The sequence below is a fragment of the Haematobia irritans genome, chromosome 2 (genome assembly GCF_050003625.1).
Source record: "Haematobia irritans isolate KBUSLIRL chromosome 2, ASM5000362v1, whole genome shotgun sequence".
NCBI classification, from domain to species: Eukaryota; Metazoa; Arthropoda; class Insecta; order Diptera; family Muscidae; genus Haematobia; species Haematobia irritans.
Genome location: NC_134398.1, coordinates 112,501,495 through 112,526,310, shown reverse-complemented (window position 1 = coordinate 112,526,310; position 24,816 = coordinate 112,501,495). Strand labels below are relative to the sequence as shown.

Below are 24,816 nucleotides of genomic sequence, written 5' to 3'. Positions count from 1 at the left end.
AATGCAGCTGCAGATTAGAAGCAACACAGTTGTATTTTCAAATTAAATAAAAAAATTGTATTCGTAAATTTATTACCACATTTTTTTTAAAACTGTTAAATCTTTTTTAACACATTTCTTTTAAACTGTTAAATCTTTTTTACCATTAAGTAACCTTCAACGTATTTATCAAACATGCATAACTAGCACTTTAAATTAATTATAAGAAGTATTTCATGTAGTGCTAAGAGTACTAATAAGTAAATAAATAAATAAAATAAAGGAATAACAAATCCTTATACTATTGGGGAAAATCTTCATATATTAAAAGTAAATTTTCTTTAAGCAAAAGTAATTTATTATAAATATTTATGATGAAAGTTCTCCATACAATGGTTTTGTGAATAAAAATTATGCCCACGTTGAGGAACGTATACATTACACATACTCGCAGTTTTAACATTTTTATTTATTCTCAGTTGTTCATTCATCGTAAGTATATTTTTCACTCATCTTTCTGAAAAAATGGAAGGAATCATGAAAATTGTTAAAAATTAACACCATTTAATAAAAAATATATATTTTTTAAAATTCTTCATATTAACTTTTAACTTACCAATTTTGGAGCATTTCATAAAGTGACGTAAGGAATTCAACATTTCTTAAGTATGTTAAACGTATCTCATCAAATTCGTATCTGAAAACAATTACAGAAATAATAAAGTAGGCTATATTAATCAATGTGACAACTGTGTTTTTGCAGTTTGAATAAAAAAACTAAATATTCTAGTTAACCCTAGAAAGCTTAACCTTAGTTGTTAGCAGGGCTGTGAACGGATGAAAAAGACTGTTTTTCATATGTTTGGCTATAAACATTATATGTTTGGAACACAAATTTTTAAACACAATATTTTTGAGTGCAAGCATATAATGTTCATAAACTAGCATAACATGTTTGGGACATATATGTTAATATGTTAGAACATATTATGTTTGGGACATAAAATGTTTGTAAATATAATATGCTTGGATGCAAACATATATTAATTTAGAAATAGCCTATAAACATATATCTGTTTAGTAGCTTGGAGCGCTATTTAACAGGGAGCGATATTGAATTAAGTTGGTGGTTGTTGCTTGTTATTACAAAATTAACATTTTATTTTTCCTTGGGCAATTGATCAGCTACTTCTTTGATCCTTACAAACTGTGTGGTCCGCTGTTCGAATCCCCGTCCGGCAAAAGGTAAAATTAAAATAAAAAAAATTATACAATTGAATAATTTCTTCTACAATGTTTGTATAACAGAAAAAGGTGCTAAGAACTAAAAAATCTCGTGGAAGTGAGAAAGATGTGGGGAAATATACAATTGGGCAGAAACAAAATTTTGAGCATTCAGGTCGAAAACCTATGTTGTTAGCACCTATATTACCTGTTTATTTTCATAATTCATTATGATTGTAAATATATAAATAAATAAATAAAATTTTGAGCACAATATTGTTTGGGAGTTTTTGTTTTAAGCATATAATATTTTTGGGTGCAAAATGCTTCCAAACATATTATATGTTCACATAATAACATATTGTTTTTTGGAAGACAACATTATTGAATTTGGATGCAAAAATACAAAATGTTTGGAACTTAGACTACCCAAACATATATTGTTTAGACCAATATGCTTTCAAACATATTATATATTGGAAGAGATCAAACATATAAATGTTTGGGCAATACCCAAAATTGTATATGCTTGAAGCAAAATATGTTTGGGAGTATATGTTACAGAAGCGATTTTTTGTGAGCGTGTGGAGTCGGAGCCGGAGTCGGAGTCTGAAGATTTTGCTGGAGTCGGAGCCGGAGTCGTAGAAATTTTGCTCGACTCCGACTCCGGCGAATCAAAATTTGAAAAACACTTCATATCTTTGTAACGAAAGAAATATTTCGACAAATTAGATTCCATTAGGGCTTTTAATCGAACAACGAAAAACGAAGTACTGGATTTCAGGCCACTCAAAGTGTATTTATATGAGTGAAATTTTATGATGATATTTATTTATTTATTACAAGATTTACAATCATAATAAATTATGAAAATAAATATAAAAAAAAATTAGGTGCTAACAACAAACGTTTTTGAGAATTTTAAGGCAATATAGCAGTAGAACCTAACAGGCATGTCGAGTTCGAAGATGGGTCAATCCGGACAATAGAGGTATGCACGTGATTAATATTTTACTCACGTACACTCACGCCGGAAAAATCTTACTAACGCATATTATTTGGTAGGATTCACGCTCACGCACGAAAATGTTGTGACTCACGAAAAATGTCGTGACACGAATAATTTTTTGAGTAATTTACCTTAGGGACGGACGTGTATAAAAACATGAGCATGATAAAAATCGAGAGCGTTATAACACTCTTTACATCCCAGGTATCACTAAAATTGTAAATGAATTCAACTCGTAAGCGTTTTATATCCGTGGGCGGAATTTTTTTCGTGAGTGAATTTTTCCCAAATTCGTTACTCACGCACACTATTGAAGAAATTAATGTCGAGACTCACGAACGACATTTGGTTTGTTAATCACGCACACTCACGCCGTTGCCATCAGCGTGACTCACGACTCACGCGTGAGTTACGACAATGTCGTGTCACGTGCACACCTCTACGGAACAATGTTGTGATATCGCACCTACATATAAAACTAATTTTTGATTTGTTTTAAGAAAATTTTCCTAGTCTAAAATTTTCAAAAGATTTGTCAGAAATTTTGAATTTAGAATTATTTGATTTGCATATATAAATGCATAAATTTTCCGTCGGCCTAGATTTGTATATGGAGATAATTACTTGAGAAATCTCCATATACACCCGATGTCCTTGGAAGTTGTAATTTTAAATTAAACCTCTGCCAACGTGCCATCTGAGCCGGTCTTTTGGGAGAAATTTTGTTTCATCAAAGCCACTCGAAATTCATTACATTAACTTATTGGTCTCTAATGTCCATAACTGATAAACCATTTATAAATCGATGTTTCACCATTTTACTTCTATAGAAACAATATTCGTAATTGTCCAGCTATTCCTGTCATCTGTTGTATAGTAGTGGTCATTTAAAATTGCGCCCGTCGTAATTTATGGCAGTTTATGTTTGTTTTATATATCCGACACATTATATTTTTTTAACATCTATACTTTCTGTCTGATTAGCCCGACATTTTGATGTTTGTGTATTTTCCTTTTTTATATAGATTTATTTTTTATAAAATGCTTATATAGATTAATACACGCAAAGAAAAAAAACGTTTGGAAAACGTGTACCGAAAACTTTTTCTTTTGTTAGAGTTTTTTGAATTGCTTCGAATATTTTAAACTTTTATCACCAAAAAAATTTGTTTGTTACAAAATTTTTATATTTTCAATAACAAAAAGTTATTTTTGAAACAACAACACAGTCCATTTCGTTTATATCAAACACTGTTCTTTTCTAACTTTAGGTCTTTAATAAGACACATTTTACAGTTCAAAATTTAATATACTACAATGTAATGTTGAACATTTTTTCGGAATCTTCCGAACATATCTGGAATATATGTAAAAAAAAACTTTGGTCGAAGCAGGGATCGAACCCACGACCCTTGGCATGCAAGTCGGACGTAGCGACCACAGCTCCACGGCAAAGATTATAGATTTGAGGAAGATGGGAGATTGGCTTGCGTCATACCAAATGTTGCATTTACCAGATTAGTTTAATACATGTTTGTAATCTTTTAGTTGTTTTTCGTTATTATTTTTTAAATAAACAATGTAATTTTCTTAATGAAACAATGTTAAATTTTAGGCAGCAAAAAAAAAATTAAATTTTCCCCTTTATGGAAATTTATTTCGTGCTCTTAATTTCTTTTTATTTTCATTTTAATTCTATGTCAATACTTGTCGTATACGCGTTTGGTTCGAATATTAAACTAATGTGGTAAATGGTTTGATGTGCTCAGTAGCCAATCTCCCATCTTCCTCTTCTATAATCTTTGCTCCACGGTGCCAAACTAAATGTTTATTTCTGTTAAATAAACTTTGTTTATTTGGTTCGTGGGCGCCGCATGCTATGCTATATAAATATAACTTATATGGATATTTATCTATTGATGACCATAACAGGTACATAGCTCAGTGGTTAGTGTGTTGGCTTACAAAGTGCATGGTCCGCGGTTCGATTCTCCGTCCAGGCGAAAGGTAAAAAAAAAAATTAAAATTTGTAAAATCGTATAATTTCTTCTACATTGTTGGTATTACAGGAAAAGGTGTTAAGAATTAAAAAAACCTCGTGGATGTGAGAAAGATGTAAGGGAAAATGCAATTAGCAAGAAAACAATGTTTTTTGAGTTTGTCTTTATAAGATTGTTTTTACATCCTGCAAAAGAATAAACGTTTATCACAAACAGTATATACTTTTCTTCTAAATATACTTCCTTACAGCGAAAAGCAAATGAGAAACGAACGAATTTTTTTGCGCGTATGTGTTTTTGCCGATGTGAAGGACATAAAGAACTTAATATTCTTGTTAAAAGAAATACAAAATTTTCCAAATTCATCTGGGATTAATCCGAAATTAAATATATATGTAAACATAAAAAAAATTATCAAATTGGTTTCAAAAAATAATTTCAATGTAATTTCCTTTCAATGACAGTTATCTAACTTACCAATTATCATTTCGCCGTCGTACATATCATCGCTAAAAGTACACTAATAAATTTCTCAAAAAAATGCAACAAAATCCACAATATTCTATACCTTTATTTTCCTTTATTGCATTGACCTTACATCACGTGACAACAGCTACTGTATAACTGAATTCTTCTATAATGCACAAGCAAAGACAATAAACTCTAGGAAGATAGGAAATTGGCTTGCGTCATACCACATGTTAGTTCCATACATGTTTGTAATTTTTTTCTTGATTGTCGTTTTTATTTTTTAAATGAATAACTTAATGTTCTTAATGAAACAATGTTAAATTTTAAGCAACAACAAAAAAATTATATTTTCCCCTTTATGGAAATTTATTTCGTGCACTTAATTTCTTTTTATTTGCATTTTAATGATACGTCAATACTTGTCGTATACGCGTTTGGTTCGAGTATTAAACTACGAGTAAAGCTGAGTACTATGTTCAGTTTTCAAGCTGAAAACCAACTTGTTTTCACGGTTACTTTTTTTAATTAATTAATATAGAAATATAAAATTATTTGCAATCAATTCCTTTGATCTTTTCCTTCCATTATTTGGTAAGACTGGATCAAAATATAATCGTCCTCATACATATTTTTGTAGTTTTAGTTTAGTGTTTTGGTGAAAACCCCGAACATAGTACTCACCTTAACCCGGTAAATCGTTCGATCTCTTCCATTTTTCGCAAATATTTCATGTATGCGTTTTTTCTTATGTGTAATGTGCTTATATCCGTTATCTACTGTATATTTTTGTTGTGTACTTTTATGTTTCTACAATAATTAGAGTTGCGATCTTTTCCTAACAAATGTTTCGTCAATTTAATTAAAAAAATAGTAATTTATACCAGGGATCCGGAGCGGAGCGGATCGGAGCGTGGAGCGGAGCGGAGCAAGCCCTTTTTTTGCCGGAGCGGGAGCGGCATTTCTAAAATCCGGAGCGGAGCGGGAGCGGAGCGGTTTCCAAATGAAAAACCGCTCCGCTCCGAGTAAAATATTGCTTGAATGAAATGTGTAACTTTGAAATTACACTGTGTAGGTAATTTCAAATTTAGCTAGTACTTAGCGTAGTGTGAGTAAACGTTTAAAATGTACGATATGTATTTTTGTACGTACGTACATTGGGGAAAACACAACGTGTTTTTTAGTAATTGTTTTCAAAAACGGCAAATGTCAAAATATATATCTAGTATGTGTTGTAAAAGTAACAACAGTACTTTCGATCAATTTCATCCCGTATTACTACAAAGATGTTTGTAATGAACGTCAAATAAATGCAATTAAACGATCTTATTTATATTTAATTTTTTAGTTTTCTACACTGAAAAAAAATATTGTCGTGAAGTCAAAGATTCCATGTCCTTAGAATAAGAATGCAAATTTTGCTTAACATGGAAGACGCATTTCTCTAAAATAAAGTTTTTTATACCCATCACCATAGAATGGTGACGGGGGTATAATAAGTTTGTCATTCCGTTTGTAACACATCGAAATATCGATTTCCGACTATATAAAGTATATATATTCTTGATCAGGGAGAAATTCTAAGACGATATAACGATGTCCGTCTGTCCGTCTGTCTGTTGTAATCACGCTACAGTCTTCAATAATGAAGCAATCGTGCTGAAATTTTGCATAACCTCGTCTTTTGTCTGCAGGCAGGTCAAGTTCGAAGATGGGTTATATCGGTCCAGGTTTTGATATAGTCCCCATATAAACCGACCTCCCGATTTGGGGTCTTGGGCTTATAGAAATCGTATTTTTTATCCAATTTGCTTGAAATTTGAAATCTGGAGGTATTTTATGACCGTAAAGAGGTGTGCCAAAAATGGTGAGTATCGGTCCATGTTTTGGTATAGCCCCCATATAGACCGATCTCCCGATTTTACTTCTTGGGCTTATAGAAACCGCAGTTTTTATTCAATTTACCTGAAATTGGAAATCTAGAGGTATTGTAGGACCACAAATACGTGTGCCAAAAATTTTAAGTATCGGTCCATATTTTGGTATAGCCCCCATATAGACCGATCTCCCGATTTTATTTCTTGGGCTTATAGAAACCGCAGTTTTTATTCAATTTACCTGAAATTGGAAATCTAGAGGTATTGTAGGACCACAAATACGTGTGCCAAAAATTGTGAGTATCGGTCCATGTTTTGGTATGGTCCCCATATAAAACGACCTCCCGATTTGGGGTCTTGGGCTAATAGAAAGCGTATTTTTTATCCAATTTGTCTGAAATTGGAAATCTAGGGGTATTTTCGGACCATAAAGAGGTGTGCTGAAAAAATGGTGAGTATCGGTCCATATTTTGGTATAGCCCCCATATAGACCGATTTCCCGATTTTACTTCTTGGGCTTCTAGAATCCGAAGTTTTTATCCTATTTGCCTGAAATTGGAAATCTAGAGATATTTTCGGGTCATAAAGAGGTGTGCCGAAAACGGTGAGTAGCGGTCCATGTTTTAGTATAGCCCCCATAAGAACGATCTCCCGATTTAACTCCTTGGGTTTCTAGAAACCGTAATTTTTATCTGATTTGCCTGAAATTGTAAATATTCTGGTATTTTAGGCTCGGTCCATTTGGTAATGCCTCCATATAGACCGACTTCACTTGAATTGCTTGAAACTCAATGTAAAATTTCCAGATTTGACTTCTACATATTTAAGATTTCAAATCAAGACGTTATTTTATAATTTTCTTGCACACTTACAAGAGATGTTAATGATTCCTCTAAAACTCAAACAAAAATGGTTCTTATAAATCCAGAATCTGATATAGTCCTCATAGGTGAAATCTTTAAATTTATCTTCGGGAAGTGTCCTCAAGTCCTCAAGCCCTCCTAAAATTTCAAAGGAAACCCTAATATTTGGTTCATGGTGGTGGGTATTTAAGGTTCGGCCCGGCCGAACTTAGTGCTGTATATACTTGTTTTCTTGTCCAAAAGGCAATAAACTTTTGAATGAAGTTGTAATGTCCTTATAATTAAGTGATTTTACTTAAAAATGTGTATCATAACATGAAAGATAAAATTTTTGAGGTAAGGTCAACGTGACTTTAATAATTAAGAAAAATTCTTTAAAATTAATAAAATTGTCTTTAAATTTGTTTCCTTTTTGCATCTTGCCTACAAAGCAAAAAATCGTTAAAAAATAAGACATGTTTTTCAACACTTTATTTTAAAGACGCTTTTTACTTGAAACATAGCATAATTTCTACTGGAAGTCAAGTCTTAATATGGAAAAAAAATAACTCGTTAACTCGTTTTTAAAGGATTTTGATAACAACTGACGAAAAAAATATAAAAAAATATAAAATTAACATATGCTTCCTAGAATGCTTCCTTTAATGAAGTCAAAATGGATTTAATATTTCTGAAGAAATCTTCAAAATTAATAAAATATTTCAACACATTGTTTTAAAGTCATTATACCCTAAACCACATAGTGGTTAGGGTGTAACAAGTTTGATCTGCCAAAAAATGTGCCTACAAGAAATTTTGATTTTAGACCCCATAAAATATATACCGATCGACTCAGAATCACCTCCTGAGTCGATCTAGCGCTTGGCGTCCGTCCGTCCGTCTGTCCATGTATTTGTTGTTCACAGGATTTCGGTCGCAATTATTAACCGATTTTGATGAAATTTGGTACAGGGAGTTTTTTTTTGGGCACAAGGACGAACGATATTGAATTTGGAAGAAATCGGATCAAATTTAGATATAGCTCCCATATATATGTATTGCCCGATTTCGACAAATGGGGTCACGTTGCACTTTTTTTACTAACCGATCGTCGTCAAATTTAGCACAAAATAATCTTCTGTATCACCCTTTAAGTCTGAAAATTTCATCGAAATCGGTTCAGATTTAGATATAGGTCCCATATATATGTATCGCCCGATTTTGTCAAATTAGGTCATAAAACCCTTATTTATCAAGCGATCTTACTCAAAGTTTGCGAAATGTAATCTTCTATAGCACTAACTATATGTGCAAAAAATCATCGAAATTGGTTCAGATTTAGCTATAGCTCCCATATATGTACCGCCCGATTTTTCTAAATAAAATAAAACTCAATTGAATACAATGTTTGTACTATAATTTTCTCGAAGAGGAGCGGAGCGGAGCGTGGAGCGGAGCGGAGCAATTTTTTTTTTCTCGGAGCGGAGCGAGGAGCGGAGCGGTTTTTTTCTCCGGAGCGGGAGCGGAGCGAAAAAAATGGACCGCTCCGGATCCCTGATTTATTCTATTCTTTCATAAATTAATATCTTAATAATGCTGCAAAAAAGCATAGCCAAAAAGAAGTGAAAATCTTCTAACGGAGAAGCGATGAATGTAATATGAAATTGTCATAGAACGAATGTCCACCGTTTCAACAGCCGTTGCAATGAATTTGCATCACTTCTTAAGTTGTGATCCAAATTCAGTGTTTTGAATGTGAATTAAAAAATTTTGTTATATTTTCCCAAATAACTATTTTTTATGATTTTTAATGCATTCTAACTCTTGTTTGAAACGTTTTCCCTCGAATATTTTCATAAATTCTATAAAAATTTCTATAATGAATTTAGCAATTTTGTGGCAAAATTTTAATAATTTGTACAATTTTATTTATTCTTACCTTTTTTTAAAAGAAAACAAAAAATTACGCATTAAAATATGAAAAAAATGAAGTAAAAAAACTTCCTGTGTAGTTAAAATAATTAACTTCTTTGTGAGGCCATTTTTGGAAGTGCTTTTAAAGTTGTGACATTGGAACAACTCCCAAAAAAAAAAGTGTGGAACTACTTTTAGTTGCCTTATTATAAATTAATTGTCGAGTTATTGTGATGCCTATATTGTTATTCATTTTTATGAAATAAAACATTAATTGAACCTATAGTTCAGTCTATAAATTTTCAGCTAGTGGGCTATAGCCCCCCCCCCCCCCTAGGAAAATTGTCTAGCTACGCTAATGATCCCATTGCCTATTCCCCTCCTGGGACTGTGCCTCCACACAAAAAAATTTCACGAAAAATTTTCCAATTAAAATTTTAATTGAGTTTTAAAAAATATTCAATTAAAAATTTAATTGGTTCAACAAATTCTTTAATTGAAACAAAAATCAATCACAAAAATAATAGTATCAATTAATTTTTTAATTGGATCAATTAACTTTTTAAGTGACCTTCAATTAATTTTTTAATTGATCATTTCTGTGATTGAAGACATTTCAATTAAAAATTAATTGGATCAATTAATTTCGTGATTGAAGCAGAAAAAAATTTTTTTGTGTGTATGAAATCATCACCTTAAATTTATTTTTTTCACATCACACATGCCCCTTTATTTTACAAACATTTTTAATGTAAATAGATTTCCATAATAATTGTAGCACGTTTAACCACTATCTCTATCAATGTCTATTAATCCATTTGCATACTGACCTCTGCACTTTATTACTGTTTTGCAATTGTCACTGAGGCACTTAGCAGATGTAGCGGGAAATGGTAAATTAATTGTAATTAACATTTGACACCAGTTTAAAACTTGTTTGTGATTGTGATATTTTAAAGGCTTTTAAGAAATTGCGATTATACAAAATATCAATACTAATATCTTTTAACACACTATAGTATAATTGAACTATCAACAATATGGAGTAGTTGTTGTTAATAATAACCCTATATACACACAAAAAAATAACCGCAAATAAATACTAACAACTTTATTTGTATGTGAAAACTACTGATGGTTAACAAATTTGTCCATTGAATATGAGGCATTTGTTGTTGAATTGTATTTGTTGATGCTTGACAGAGGAAACAGTTGAAAATTCTTGAATTTCCAACAAATTATGTTGTTGAGCAATTAGTTGACAGCTATAGATATGAAAACAAAAATAACAAGAATGCACATGCACACATCAATGAGAATATGTACGAAAAGAAGTATGTGAAAAAAATACTATTACAGACATGACAAATGAGTATGAGAGGACTCTCATGCTCTTAAGCAATGTGCACGTGTGTACAAGCAAAACGCTCATTCAGAGAGAATACAGAAAAACATTAGAACCAAACACAGAGTTGCCAATTTTACTGATTTATCAGCATTTTGTCGAATTTTTACTCCAAGAATAATAAAGCCGATTTGGTGATTTTTTTCCTTGAAAACATTAGCTCCGTTCTTCAGGCGCAGAGCTACCCCCACATAAAAAAGGTTAACGTAAACTTTACTATACAAATTCCTTCGATAAACTGTTAATAAATTGTTTTAAATATGGACATTGTACTTTTTCACCCATATAGTTAAACAAAAAATCAAGCCTACTTTTACCATGTAAATTCCTTCGATAAACTGTCAAGAAATTATTTTACATATGGGCATTTCAATTTTGAAGAAATTTTTGAAAATATTAATATTAATTTTAAATGTAAACAATAACTTCTTCCGTCTTTTCTTGATAGTGTGTTTTTTTTAATATATATACTAGTATTATAGCACAGATCACAATGGACTGAACATACAGACTACCCGAAAAACCATCAGTGTAATTGTTTATTTTCTATTATATGAAATATTTTCGTTTTTAGCAATTTTTTAATATTGTTTTATATTACAAACTTAAATTCGTTATGCTCTTTTAATTGAAATGCATAGTTGTGCAATCAATTTTTAATTTTTACATGAAATAAAATGCAAGTGCCGATTACGACAATTTTTTTTTTCTGAAAAAAGTGCGGATTTTGCTTGAAATTTTCACAAATTGTAAGAATTTCAAAAGAACCTAATAAATTTGGCATGTGTTCATTTGTTGAGAGACGGTAGATAGAATTTGAAATTTTGTAATAAATCCAACACGTTTTTCTACACTATGTTAAGATAAAAATTTTCGGTACACTTGGTAAAATTGAGTGTCCACAGACAGATATATCGGACTAGAACAAATCGCTGACCCCATTCACAAATCGGCATTTAGAAATGTCTATGAAACATTAATATACGCCAAATTGGAATATATGACCAAAAAGGTTTACATTAATTTAGTTCATGCTTGTATTTTTTTTTAATTTAGAATTTTTTTGAATTTGTATCAAGGTAAGGAAATGTAAGTTTTTCATATTCCGAAATCGCAATTTTATCCATTTATTTCTTTTACCCCAAAACAAAAATTTTGGCAGGTATCAGTTTTAAAGAAATGTTTATAGTTTAGTCGTAATTTATTCGATACTGGAACATATATCATGCGATTTGATTTTTTGAAATAAAATCAAATGTGAACCAAAATAGCGTTTTTGGAAAAAATAAAAAATAAAAAGTTGGTAACACCTTCCTTTGCATTGGACCGCTATATGTGCTACCACCATTTATAAGAGTGGTTCTGTGAAATAACATTATTTGAACCAATTATTTGTTCGTACATAAGAAACAGGCAAAATTTCTAGAGTTATTTTGCAATTTTGGTACAATTCGTAGCTTATTTTTTTTTCAAAGTGAAAAGGCTTTCCTTTGTGTGAAAGTAAATTATAGTATCTCTGCATTTTATAATTTTCAGCCTCCACTAGTACACCCCTACATAAACTTTTATTACCCACCCTAACAAACAAAACATTCCAATGCTCTGTAACGGTATTTTCTTGCGATGAGTACAATCTTTTGCTCTCTAGTAAGAATGAGGGTAATTTTCAAACATTGTCTTTTGTCACATTTATCCATTCGAGTGCAATTTTCAAGTTGAACGGTAGTGCGCGGAGAAATTCGAGTGCGTGGTTGATATAACTTTAAATTCTAATAAAAAAATGGACAAAGAGGTAATTGAGTGCGCTTTATGTAATTTGAAATACAATAACAAAGAATGTATGTTTAAACATTTAAAAACCCATTACTGTCCATTAGGGACGATATACACGTGCAAGTATGCAAAATGTTTCCAAAAATTTTCGAACAAATGGAATTTTAAAGTTCATTTTGAAAGGCATTATAAAACAGGCAATATTGTTGGGGACAGCAATGATTTTGTCGATTGTGATGGTTTTGTAAATTTTCTTGGAATAGCAAATACAAACATGAATGACATTGGAAATAATTCGAACAGTATTTATAACTATGAAGAAGAAGTAAGTAAAATTAAGGATTTAGCTAGGCATTTTATTTTGCAACTTCATTCTAAGTCAAACATTTGTCGCGAAGACGTGAAATTTATACAAAAAATGGTACAGGATTTAGTGAAACAATTTTTATTTTTCATTGAAGATTCTATTCAAAAAGAGAATTTACATAATAAGACTGTAAAGACAATTTTGAACGATGTAAGCGATGTATTTAAGGGATTTGAAACCGAGTACCAAGTTAAAAAATCTCTTAAAAATAAAGCAGTTTTATGTGACCCCATACCATTTAGCCCCGGCAAAAATTCCTCTACCTGTGGAATACTAATGCCGTTGGAATTCCAGTTTCGTAAAATTTTTGAAAAAAATGACTACATACATGACGTTATCTCCCATATAGATAAAATAGAAAAAAGTGGTACTTTCGTAAATTTTGTTCAGGGTTCACTATGGAAGCAAAAGAAATCGCTGTATCCAAATAAATTACTGGTACCATACTTTTTGTACCTGGATGATTTCTGTATTAATAACCCTTTAGGTTCCAAATCGACCAAAAATTCTGTTTGTAATTTTTATTACAGTTTTCCGTGCTTACCTAGAAATTCATCGAAATTAAGCGAAGTTTTTTTGGCATGTTCTATTCAAACATCTGATATAAAAAATAACGGAAGTGACTGTTTTTCTCCCTTAATTGAAAAGATAATTGAACTCGAAACTAATGGCGTCGATATATACACAAAAGAGGGGATCAAACGGGTGCATTTTGTTCTTGGATTATTGTTAGGAGATAATTTAGGTTTGAACGGTGCGCTTGATTTTTCAAAATCATTTTCTGCTACATTTTACTGTAGGTTTTGTTTAATGCCAAAAAATGAATGTCAACATAGATCCACGGAGAAATCAGAATTGTTAAGAAATCGCATGAATTATAGAGAAGCTATTGCTAGCGAAAAGTTTACGGAAACAGGTATAAGATCAAACTGTAATTTTAATAAAATACCCTCATTCCATGCAACTGAGAACTTCGCAATTGACATAATGCATGATATATACGAAGGCATCGCTCACCTTATTATATGTAATTGCCTTCATTATTTTATAAAAACTATGAAATATTGCTCCCTAGAAGATTTAAATAAAACACTTAAAACTTTTAAGTATTTTAAAAGTGAAAAAGGTACAGAAAAAATGTCTATTACCTTTAAATGTCTATTACCTTTAACACGGACCATTTTTCTTCTTTTAATTATTTTTTAGTCTATTTAAAAAAATAGGGAGTCTTAAAATTTATTATTGGAATGTTTGAACAGGCAAGCATTGAGGAAGGACGAGAACCCCCCAGCCGACTGCCTACACGCAAAAAAATAATTCTTTCCTCCCAAACGAAATTTTAGACAAACAAAGTTCGTTTCTCATTTGCTTTTCGCTGTAAGGAAGTGTATTTGGAAGAAAAGTATATACTTTTTGTGATAAACGTTTATTCTTTTCCAGGATGTAAAAACAATTTCATAAAGACTAACTCAAAAAAAAAATTTTTTTTCTGGCTAATTGCATTTTCCCTCACATCTTTCTCACTTCCACGAAGATTTTTAGTTCTTAGCACCTTTTTCTGTAATACAAACAATGTAGAAGAAATTATACGATTTTATAAATTTTTAAAATTTTTTACCTTTCGCCTGGACGGAGAATCGAACCGCGGACCATGCACTTTGTAAGCCAACACACTAACCACTGAGCTATGTACCTGTTATGGTCATCAAGAGATAAATATCCATATAAGTTATATTTATATAGCATAGCTTGCGGCGCCCACGAACCGAATAAACAAAGTTTATTTAACAGAAACAAACATTTAGTTTGGCACCGTGGAGCAGTGGTTGCTACGTCTGACTCTCATGCCAAGGGTCGAGGGTTCGATCCCTGCTTCGACCAAAGTTTTTTTTTTTTTTTTTACATACATTCTACATATGTTCGGAAGATTCCGAAAAAAATGTTCAACATTACATTGTACTATATTAAATTTTGAACTGTACAATGTGTTTTATTAAAGACCAAAAGTCAGAAAAGAAGAGTGTTTGATATAAACGAAATGGACTCTGTTGTTGTTTCAAAAATAACTTTTTTTATTGAAAAAATAAAAACTTTGTAACAAACGAATTTTTTTGGTGATAAAAGTTTAAAATTTTCGAAGCAATTCAAAAAACTCTAACAAAAGAAAAACGTTTTCGGTACACGTTTTCCAAACGTTTTTTTTCTTTGCGTGTAGCTAGCCTTTGTGATGACTCCTGTAGTCCTAGCTTTTGGTGTTTGTCAAAAATGAGTTTCCTGACAGGATTCTCAAAAAAGGACATTTTTCCTAAAAATGTTTTATAACACTGCAAAGTGTCATTACAATAATTGGCGCCCAACGTGGGGCCTGGAAAGAGTCCTGTATTCTTTTCGGCTCAAAACCCTTTGATTTTTGTTGTTTTTTTTTCAAGTAGAGTAGATTTCAAAAAATTGACATTATTATGTTGTCTTCTTTTCGTAATATTTACTTCAAAATATCTTATAACGCTTCATAGGATTCTTTTAGCTATTTGAGGTTTCAGGTTCGAATAGGCTAACCATTTAGAAAGTTGTAATTTTGTTTTGTTGTTTATAGACCGAAATGGGGATTTCAGATTTTTGTCAAAGTTTATTTTCAGTATCGTTAAGATTACTATATTTGTCTTAGTTATCAGTAACCCAAGTATTTCAGGATTACTAGAATTTAGCTGCTTGCATTTTCTAGTCCGTTTTACTTATGATGTATCCTCAGGAAAAAAAGGATTCTACTGGTTTGATAATTATTTGCTAGTTTTATGATGCAATTGTTTTAGGTTCCATAGACCGATTTGTTGAAAAGTATTGGCTTGATATAGTTCTTTTTTCTATTTTCTTTATCCCATCATCTGGAAGGAAACTCAATTTAAATGCATAAATTTGTTTTTGTAATATATTTTTTTTATTATTTTCGAATTTCGAATATTTTCGAAAAGTTAATCAAAACGTATAGTTTTGAAATTTTGTTGTGAAATTTTGGAGATTTTGTTTTCAACACATAAAATATTAATTGTGTACGATGTCGGTTAATCGCACACCTACTCGCGGTAATCCTTCACAGGATTCTGGTGCTGTCGGTGGCTCTGAAAATAATTTTAATTGTCCTATTTGCGGAGAATTAATGAAAGAGGGGCAAGACTGTTTGATTTTGAACGAATGTTCACATGTTTTCCATCGTCCCTGTATCGAGACTTCTTTGGCAAATTCGGCAGAATGTCCAGTTTGTAAAAAGTCTTGTGAGCTCGTTGCTCTCAAGAAATACATTTTTCTTACAGAGTCAATTGTCGATGTTCCTAACACTTCTGCTACATATCAAAATGTTGGTAAATCCGTTGGGAGAGGTAAGCCTCGGGGAGGCAAGGGTATACATTATAATACCCGCAGTAATGCTAGAGTTGTTTATCAGGACCCGAATAATTCATTTAATTTTCCGACACAAGATACTCAGAACACGCCTGTTAAAAATACTTCTCAAATACCATCTCAAAATATTCCTTCAAATCCTATAAGTGTAGACTATGATCACATTAATAAGATGATAGAGCAAAATTTGACTCGAATATTAGGATCTTTAAATATTGGTTCACAACCCATACGAAATTCACATCAAGATACGGAAAATGTTAATACAACTCCTGTTAGAAGATGTCCTCAACAGGATAATGCTTCATTTGTAAGAAGTTCGAATCCTAGTTGTTCTAATGGTGTTTCACATTTATCTACACCTTCTTCGTCGTCATATTCGACCGATAAAATTAGTGCTATCATACATAGTTGGCATTTGACTTTCGATGGCTCTCCGAATGGATTAACAGTCGAAGAATTTTTATATCGATTGGAAGCTTTAACTATGGATAACTTTAATGGCGATTTTTCTTTAATATGTAAACATTTGCAAATTCTTTTAACTGGTAAAGCCAAAAACTGGTATTGGCGATACCGGAAACAAGTTTTGTCAATAGAATGGGAAGATTTTTGCGATGCAATTCGTTCCCAGTATAAGGATTTCAAAACCTCATTCGATATACGGGAAGAATTGAGAAATCGAAAACAGCGACCTGGTGAAACTTTCGACGAATTTTTCGAATCAATTTCCACAATTGTCGACCGTTTAAGTTCACCTATGGCTGAGACAGAGCTCGTTGAAATAGTCGTTAGAAATCTTCGCCCGGAAATTCGGCAAGATTTATTATACACTCCTGTCAATTCTGTATCCCATTTGAGGAAATTAGTGCAAAAGAGGGAAAACTTTCTCAGTGACGAGTATGTCAGACGCAATCTATTTAGCAGAAATAATCCCATTGCACATCCTCGAAGGCAAATTGCTGAACTTGGTGTTCAGGAAAATTTTTCCAATAACGATCAACCGGATTGTGATGATGTCATTCATGCAGTAGGAAACTTACCCACAAATGGCCAATGTTGGAATTGTGGGGAAGTAGACCACCATTGGGAGGATTGCCTCCAGGAAAGAAATGTTTTTTGTTACGGCTGCGGAGCCAAGAATGTTTATAAACCGCAATGTTCATACTGTTTAACAAAAAAGGCCCAGTCGTCAAAAAACTTTCGGAACAATGTTCCCAAAGTGGAACCGCAAAATATGTAGATTTTCGATCAAAGTTTTCAGATAATAGTACCCAGACTTACGTTTGTCCAGAATTGGATAATTTGACAAATTCTAGAACCATTTTGAAGAGACCTGAGGAAATAGACTTACACTCCCAAAATAAACCTGAAAGAATTCTTTATCCTATATTACCTTATCACATCAGATGGCAAAAGTATATGGAAAAACGTAATCAGATTTTTGGCGTAGAATCTATTTCACTCTTGTCCACACCGAAACCAAGACAACCAAAACGTTCTACACTACGACTTCGTAGATATTGGAAATTACGAAAACTAAGCAGACGTTTTTTAATATCTGCTATCGTAACCAACCCAAAGGATAAACGGTATTATGCTAAAGTTTCATTTTTGCAATTTGTGGAATTTGGACTTTTAGATACTGGGGCCAGCATCAGCTGTATAGGCTCAGATCTTGCAAATCATGATTTCCAAAAATACCAGAATTTTACAAAATGTAATTCTCTGGTGAAAACCGCAGACAACACACCCCTAAAAGTCAAGGGATGGTTGGATGTAGAAATTACATTCAAGAACCACAAGAGAAATATTAAGTTATTCATAATTCCTTCTATTTCGCAAAAGTTAATTTTGGGAATAGACTTTTTTAAGGCTTTTGGCTTACTCAATGATATGATTAATTGTGTTGATATGATTGCTAGCGAAAACCCGGATCATTTACTCGAACTTGATGAACATAAAAAAATATCAAATGAGGATGATCAGGGTAATGACTCTGATAATACCAAATATCCACTTTCTGATGCTCAACAGCAACAGCTGGATATGGTGATAAAATTATTTCCGGATTTTGAGTTACAAGGATTGGGACGAACTCCGTTGATTAAACACTCAATCAACGTGGGGGATGCAAGTCCAATCAAACAAAGATTTTATCCCGTGTCACCCGCAGTGGAGAAAGTTATTTTCAAGGAAGTAGATAGAATGCTATCTCTTGGTGTGATTGAACCTTCTTCATCTGCGTGGAGTTCACCGATGAGGCTTGTATTGAAACCGGGTAAAGTCAGATTGTGTTTGGACGCTAGGAAATTAAACCTAGTCACCAAAAAGGATGCATATCCGCTTCCGTCTATTGAGGGAATATTTGCAAGATTGCCTAAAGCAAACTTAATTTCCAAACTGGATTTGAAGGATGCTTATTGGCAAGTGGCACTTGATGACGAGTCAAAACCCCTTACGGCTTTTACTGTCCCAGGCCGGCCACTTTATCAATTCGTCGTAATGCCATTTGGGCTTTGTAACGCGCCCCAAACGATGTGTCGGCTAGTCGATGAAATTATTCCAGCTGACCTTCGTTACTGCGTATTTGGTTATTTAGACGATTTGATAATAGTGTCCGAGGACTTTGAAAGTCATATGGGTGTTTTGATTCGCATCGCATCTCAGTTTAGGAAAGCAAATGTTACTCTCAATATCGGTAAGAGCAAATTTTGTGTGACTAGGGTTAATTACCTAGGGTACGTGATTGGAGACGGCGGAATCACCACCGATCCAGAAAAGGTAAAGGCGATACGAGACTGGCCAGTTCCAAAGAATCTCAAACAAGTGAGAGGTTTTCTTGGACTGGCTGGCTGGTATCGTAGATTTATCGAAAATTTTTCTTCAGAAGTTTTTCCAATTACAGAAGTTCTTTCGACGAAGAAACGGTTTGTGTGGACGCCTGAAGCTCAAAGAGCTTTTGAGCGTGTCAAAGATCTTCTTACAACAACCCCGGTTCTGGCAAATCCAGACTTTTCGAAAAAGTTCTATATTCACTGTGATGCCAGTGATTATGGAATTGGAGCTGTCTTAGTTCAACTGGACAGTGACAACCAAGAACGTCCTGTAGCATTCATGAGCAGGAAGCTGAATTCCGCACAGCGGAATTACAGCGTTACTGAACGTGAATGTCTCGCTGCAATTGAAGCTATTAAGCGTTTTAGATGCTATATAGAGATGCAGGACTTCGAGGTTGTCACTGACCATTCTAGCTTGGTTTGGCTCATGAAACAACCAAATTTAACTGGAAGGTTGGCCAGATGGGTACTCCAACTCCAATCTTACCGATTTAGTGTGAGTCACAGGAAAGGCAAAGAGAACACTGTCCCTGATGCTCTCTCCCGTATTCCCTGTGATGGAATTAATGAAATCGAGCTAATTGAACCGGAAGTGGATCTAGACTCAGCGCATTTTAATGATGATGACTATACCGAATTGAAAAGTCGTGTTAATGAAAAATTGGAAAAATTTCCTGATATTAGAATCATGGATGGGTACGTATATATACGAACTGAACATTATTCAGGCGATACTGACCAAGAGAAGAGTGCCTGGAAGTTATGGATACCAAAAGGTCTCCGAAACTCAGTAATTTCCAGAGCTCACGATTGTCCTATTTCATCCCATGGTGGAATAGTGAAAACTTTGGAGATTATTCGGCGAAACTTTTATTGGCCAGGTTTATTACGAGACGTTCGATTATACATACAATCCTGTGAAATTTGTAAGACTACCAAGGCTCCGAATTTCATTATGAAGCCTCCTATGGGAAAACAAGCGACCTCAGTACGTCCTTTTCAAAGATTGTATGTAGATATTTTAGGTCCGTATCCCAGAAGTAAGAATGGTAGTATTGGTTTGCTTATCGTCCTGGATCACCTGACGAAATTCCATTTTTTATGTCCACTAAGGAAGTTTACTTCGTCATCTATCCTTGATTTTCTTGAAAAACACATTTTTCACGTATTTGGTGTACCGGAAACGCTCGTAAGTGACAACGGAAGTCAATTTAAAGCTAATGATTTTAACGCTTTCTTGACAAGCTACGGCATTTCACATATTTACACAGCATATTACTCGCCACAATCAAACGCATCAGAGCGCGTTAATCGTTCTCTGATTGCAGGAATTAGAGCTTACTTGAAAAAGGATCACAACTTATGGGATCAACATCTGAGTTCCATAAGTTGTGCCCTCCGTAATTCTTACCATCAGGCAATCGGAACATCGCCTTACAAGGCACTATTTGGACTTGACATGATGACGCATGGGTCGTCATACAAGTTATTGAGAAATTTAGACTTGCTTGAGGAACCCTGTGTAAAATTATCTAGGGATGACCATTTACAGGTAATTCGTCAGGATTTAAGGAAACATATAAAGGATGCTTACGAGCAAAATAAGATTCGATATGACCTGCGAACTAGGTTACAGACTTACAACGTTGGCCAGGAAGTTTTCCGTAGAAATTTCGCCCAAAGTAATCAAGAGAAAAAGTTTAATGCCAAATTGGCACCAATATTTATAAAAGCGAAAGTTCGGGAAAGACTTGGAAGCCATTATTATATATTGGAGGATCTTGATGGCAAACTAGTTGGCACTTTTCATGCCAAAGATATCAGGCTTTAATTTTATTTTCCAACTAATTCTGTTGCTCAAGGAGCCAGAATTATTTGGTTTTGTAATGAACTTTTTTTGACGTGACCTTCATGATAAATTTTTTCACCGAAATATCCAAAATAAATTAATAATACATAAAATTCATATTTATTTCTCAAAAATCCACACAAAAATTTTGGCTTTGGTAAACTGGCTTATGGAAATAAAATTGTATTGAATTGGTTTTGGCATCATTTATTTCAACCCTTTTGATTAGATTGAATGCATAATCGATAGCTTAAATTATCGATGGAATATTCCAATTAATTTGACAGTTAAATATACGCGTCTCCTTCTAGTTACGCTCTTGATAGGTTTCTTGCTTCGTTTAATTTCAATAAACTTCCTTTTTCTTTCACATTCTGAAGCGAACGCATCGAAGACAAATCGTGAAGTTTAAGAAATATTTTTCAAGTAAATTTTAAATTAATTTTTTTTGAGACAACTCGAGATCATAAGTCAATTGAAATTTATTAAGCAATTATCAGCAGTGACTGGGAATAATAAAATCACAGGTAAAGCTTAGTAGAAAAGAAAGTATGAATGAAATTTTCCTAATAAGAAAAATAATTTTTAGAAATACTTCATCCAAATTTCTGGACGGATTCTGTCCGAAGGATTTTTGCTTTGGATCAGTCCATATTGGATGAGGACATAACTACCTTGTGATTCTTGTTGGGAAGGTTAGGTTAGGTTAGGTTATGTGGCAGCCCGATGTATCAGGCTCACTTAGACTATTCAGTCCATTGTGATACCACATTGGTGAACTTCTCTCTTATCACTGAGTGCTGCCCGATTCCATGTTAAGCTCAATGATAAGGGACCTCCTTTTTATAGCCGAGTCCGAACGGCGTTCCACATTGAAGTGAAACCACTTAGAGAAGCTTTGAAACCCTCAGAAATGTCACCAGCATTACTGAGGTGGGATAATCCACCGCTGAAAAACTTTTTGGTGTTCGGTCGTAGCAGGAATCGATCCCACGACCTTGTGTATGCAAGGCGGGCATGCTAACCATTGCACCACGGTGGCTATTCTTGTTGGGAAATCCTCATAACATTGTGGGAGAAAGATACATGTACTGCAACACGTGGTGAAAACAACCCGAAATATACACCAAAAACATCCAACGAAGGCATTTACATCATTGCAAATTTACATCAAGAAAAGTGAACGAGCTTCTGCTTCTAAATTTCGATATAAATTTGCTGAAATTCCCGGCTTAAATTGATTTCCATCAACTGAAAATATTTTTTTTGCGATTTTGCCAGAATCCCGCTAAATTTCCTGCGTTACCATATAGGCCATTGCAGCATAAGTATAAATTTTATATCCTACATAATTAACTAGTATTGAGAAGGGCAATTTTAGTAGTATTTTTGTCATAAATTTTGAGCTAAGCCTCCTAACTATGCTAAAATTTCTTAATTAAAATTTTGCTTAATCTCCATAATCATAAACTAAAAATGTAAAACCCTAATATCCATGTTGCAATTGATCAAACATGCTGCAATCATAATGCACATTTATATGGAATATAATTCGTTGTAACATGTTTGATACCATTTGATATCTTTGCATTGATTTACACCTCTTAGAAATTGCAACATTATCGAAAATAACAACAACAAATAGTATATGTAAAGCAAAAATTGATAGAATGACAGAAAGAACATGGTCCATTTCACTTTTGATGATCTCCATTTTTGTTTTGGCATTACAGTCTTGGTTTGACTTTGAAGAGTAAGGAAGAAAGATTGATAATTTGTAAATTGAAAAAAAAAAAACATAAAAACAACAAAGTTTAAAACAAAATGGAGAAAGTGCAAATTGATCATGTTGAAATATCTGAAGTGTCCAGGAAAATTTATTAAGAAAATATTATACACAAATTTAAATGAATTAAATCTTTTTAAACTAGAAAATGCAAAATGTGAGTAAAATTGTGTAAAAAAAAAAAGAAAAAAACATATATTGAATAACATAACGAAGTAAAGTGATTAAAGCCCTAATAGTAGCCAGATTAATTATTAGTGATCTTGTATGATAAACACTATTTTTTCATTAATCTTGGCTCCACAGCAAAAAAGTTAAGCAGCCCAGCATCAAACGACGTTGAAAAGGCCTCTTCAATCGACAGCAGATGTTCTGGGGTAAGTGAATTGTTTTTTTGTAAATTCTTTCCACCTGTGTAAAGTGTAAAAGAAGATTAGAAAATTTAGAGAGCTAGGCTTGGTGAAAGTGTTTTAATTTTTTTGCATATTTCTTTTCGTGGAATTTTGTACCGGTGTTCAATGATTTTGTTGTCGCACATGCATACTGGCAGTGTTCACCCTACTAAATCTAGGGACATGTATTTGATACACTAATTATTAAGTAAAACACATAATGACAGAATAAATGTTAATCGTTTCAATGAAATAATCACAATACGAGATTATTTAATAATATGCAAGAAATTTAAAATTTTTAATTCAATTTTTTCTGGCTTTAATTATTTTCCCTTCTAAGATATCATTTTCTTTATTTGATTTTTTTTTTTTGCATCTGTTCGTAAATCTAACGGTTTAAAACCAATTGAACATTTAAGTATTCTATTTTGAAGTTTTGCCACATATTTTTTTATTTCTCTGTTATTTAGATTTAAATTTATATTTAATAATTATGATTTGAAATAAACAAAATTGTATATATTTGAAAATATGGAGTTCTAAACTTAATTTTTGAGTTTTCCTATACAGATGATGGTGATGATAAAATAGTTATTTTGTTTTAGATTTTAACATGGGGGTTTTACAAAATGTACATGCACGTAAAACTCAGGAAGGGTGGGGAAATTATGCATTGTGATCCTAAAAACATCTAGGATCCGTCATTGTATAAAGTTATTAAGCCAATACCAATTGTTGTAAATTTTCTCATTTGTTACTAAATTTATTGGGGTATTTTGTTTTTGTTACAATTTAGTAACACGGACCATTTTTCTTCTTTTAATTATTTTTTAGTCTATTTAAAAAAATAGGGAGTCTTAAAATTTATTATTGGAATGTTTGAACAGGCAAGCATTGAGGAAGGACGAGAACCCCCCAGCCGACTGCCTACACGCAAAAAAATAATTCTTTCCTCCCAAACGAAATTTTAGACAAACAAAGTTCGTTTCTCATTTGCTTTTCGCTGTAAGGAAGTGTATTTGGAAGAAAAGTATATACTTTTTGTGATAAACGTTTATTCTTTTCCAGGATGTAAAAACAATTTCATAAAGACTAACTCAAAAAAAAAAAATTTTTTCTGGCTAATTGCATTTTCCCTCACATCTTTCTCACTTCCACGAAGATTTTTAGTTCTTAGCACCTTTTTCTGTAATACAAACAATGTAGAAGAAATTATACGATTTTATAAATTTTTAAAATTTTTTACCTTTCGCCTGGACGGAGAATCGAACCGCGGACCATGCACTTTGTAAGCCAACACACTAACCACTGAGCTATGTACCTGTTATGGTCATCAAGAGATAAATATCCATATAAGTTATATTTATATAGCATAGCTTGCGGCGCCCACGAACCGAATAAACAAAGTTTATTTAACAGAAACAAACATTTAGTTTGGCACCGTGGAGCAGTGGTTGCTACGTCTGACTCTCATGCCAAGGGTCGAGGGTTCGATCCCTGCTTCGACCAAAGTTTTTTTTTTTTTTTTTACATACATTCTACATATGTTCGGAAGATTCCGAAAAAAATGTTCAACATTACATTGTACTATATTAAATTTTGAACTGTACGATGTGTTTTATTAAAGACCAAAAGTCAGAAAAGAAGAGTGTTTGATATAAACGAAATGGACTCTGTTGTTGTTTCAAAAAT

General features: G+C 32.8%; 1 long non-coding RNA gene across 1 annotated transcript; it reads right to left on the bottom strand.

Annotated features, from left to right (window-relative positions):
- Positions 1-382: 382 nt before the first annotated feature.
- LOC142224053 (uncharacterized) lies at positions 383-4,974 on the bottom strand. The gene is made up of 4 exons (XR_012719011.1): positions 4,781-4,974; positions 4,690-4,721; positions 596-676; positions 383-496 (listed from the first exon to the last, which is right to left on the bottom strand). It is a non-coding gene; the product is annotated as an uncharacterized LOC142224053 (long non-coding RNA).
- Between the last annotated feature and the right edge of the window lie 19,842 nt (positions 4,975-24,816).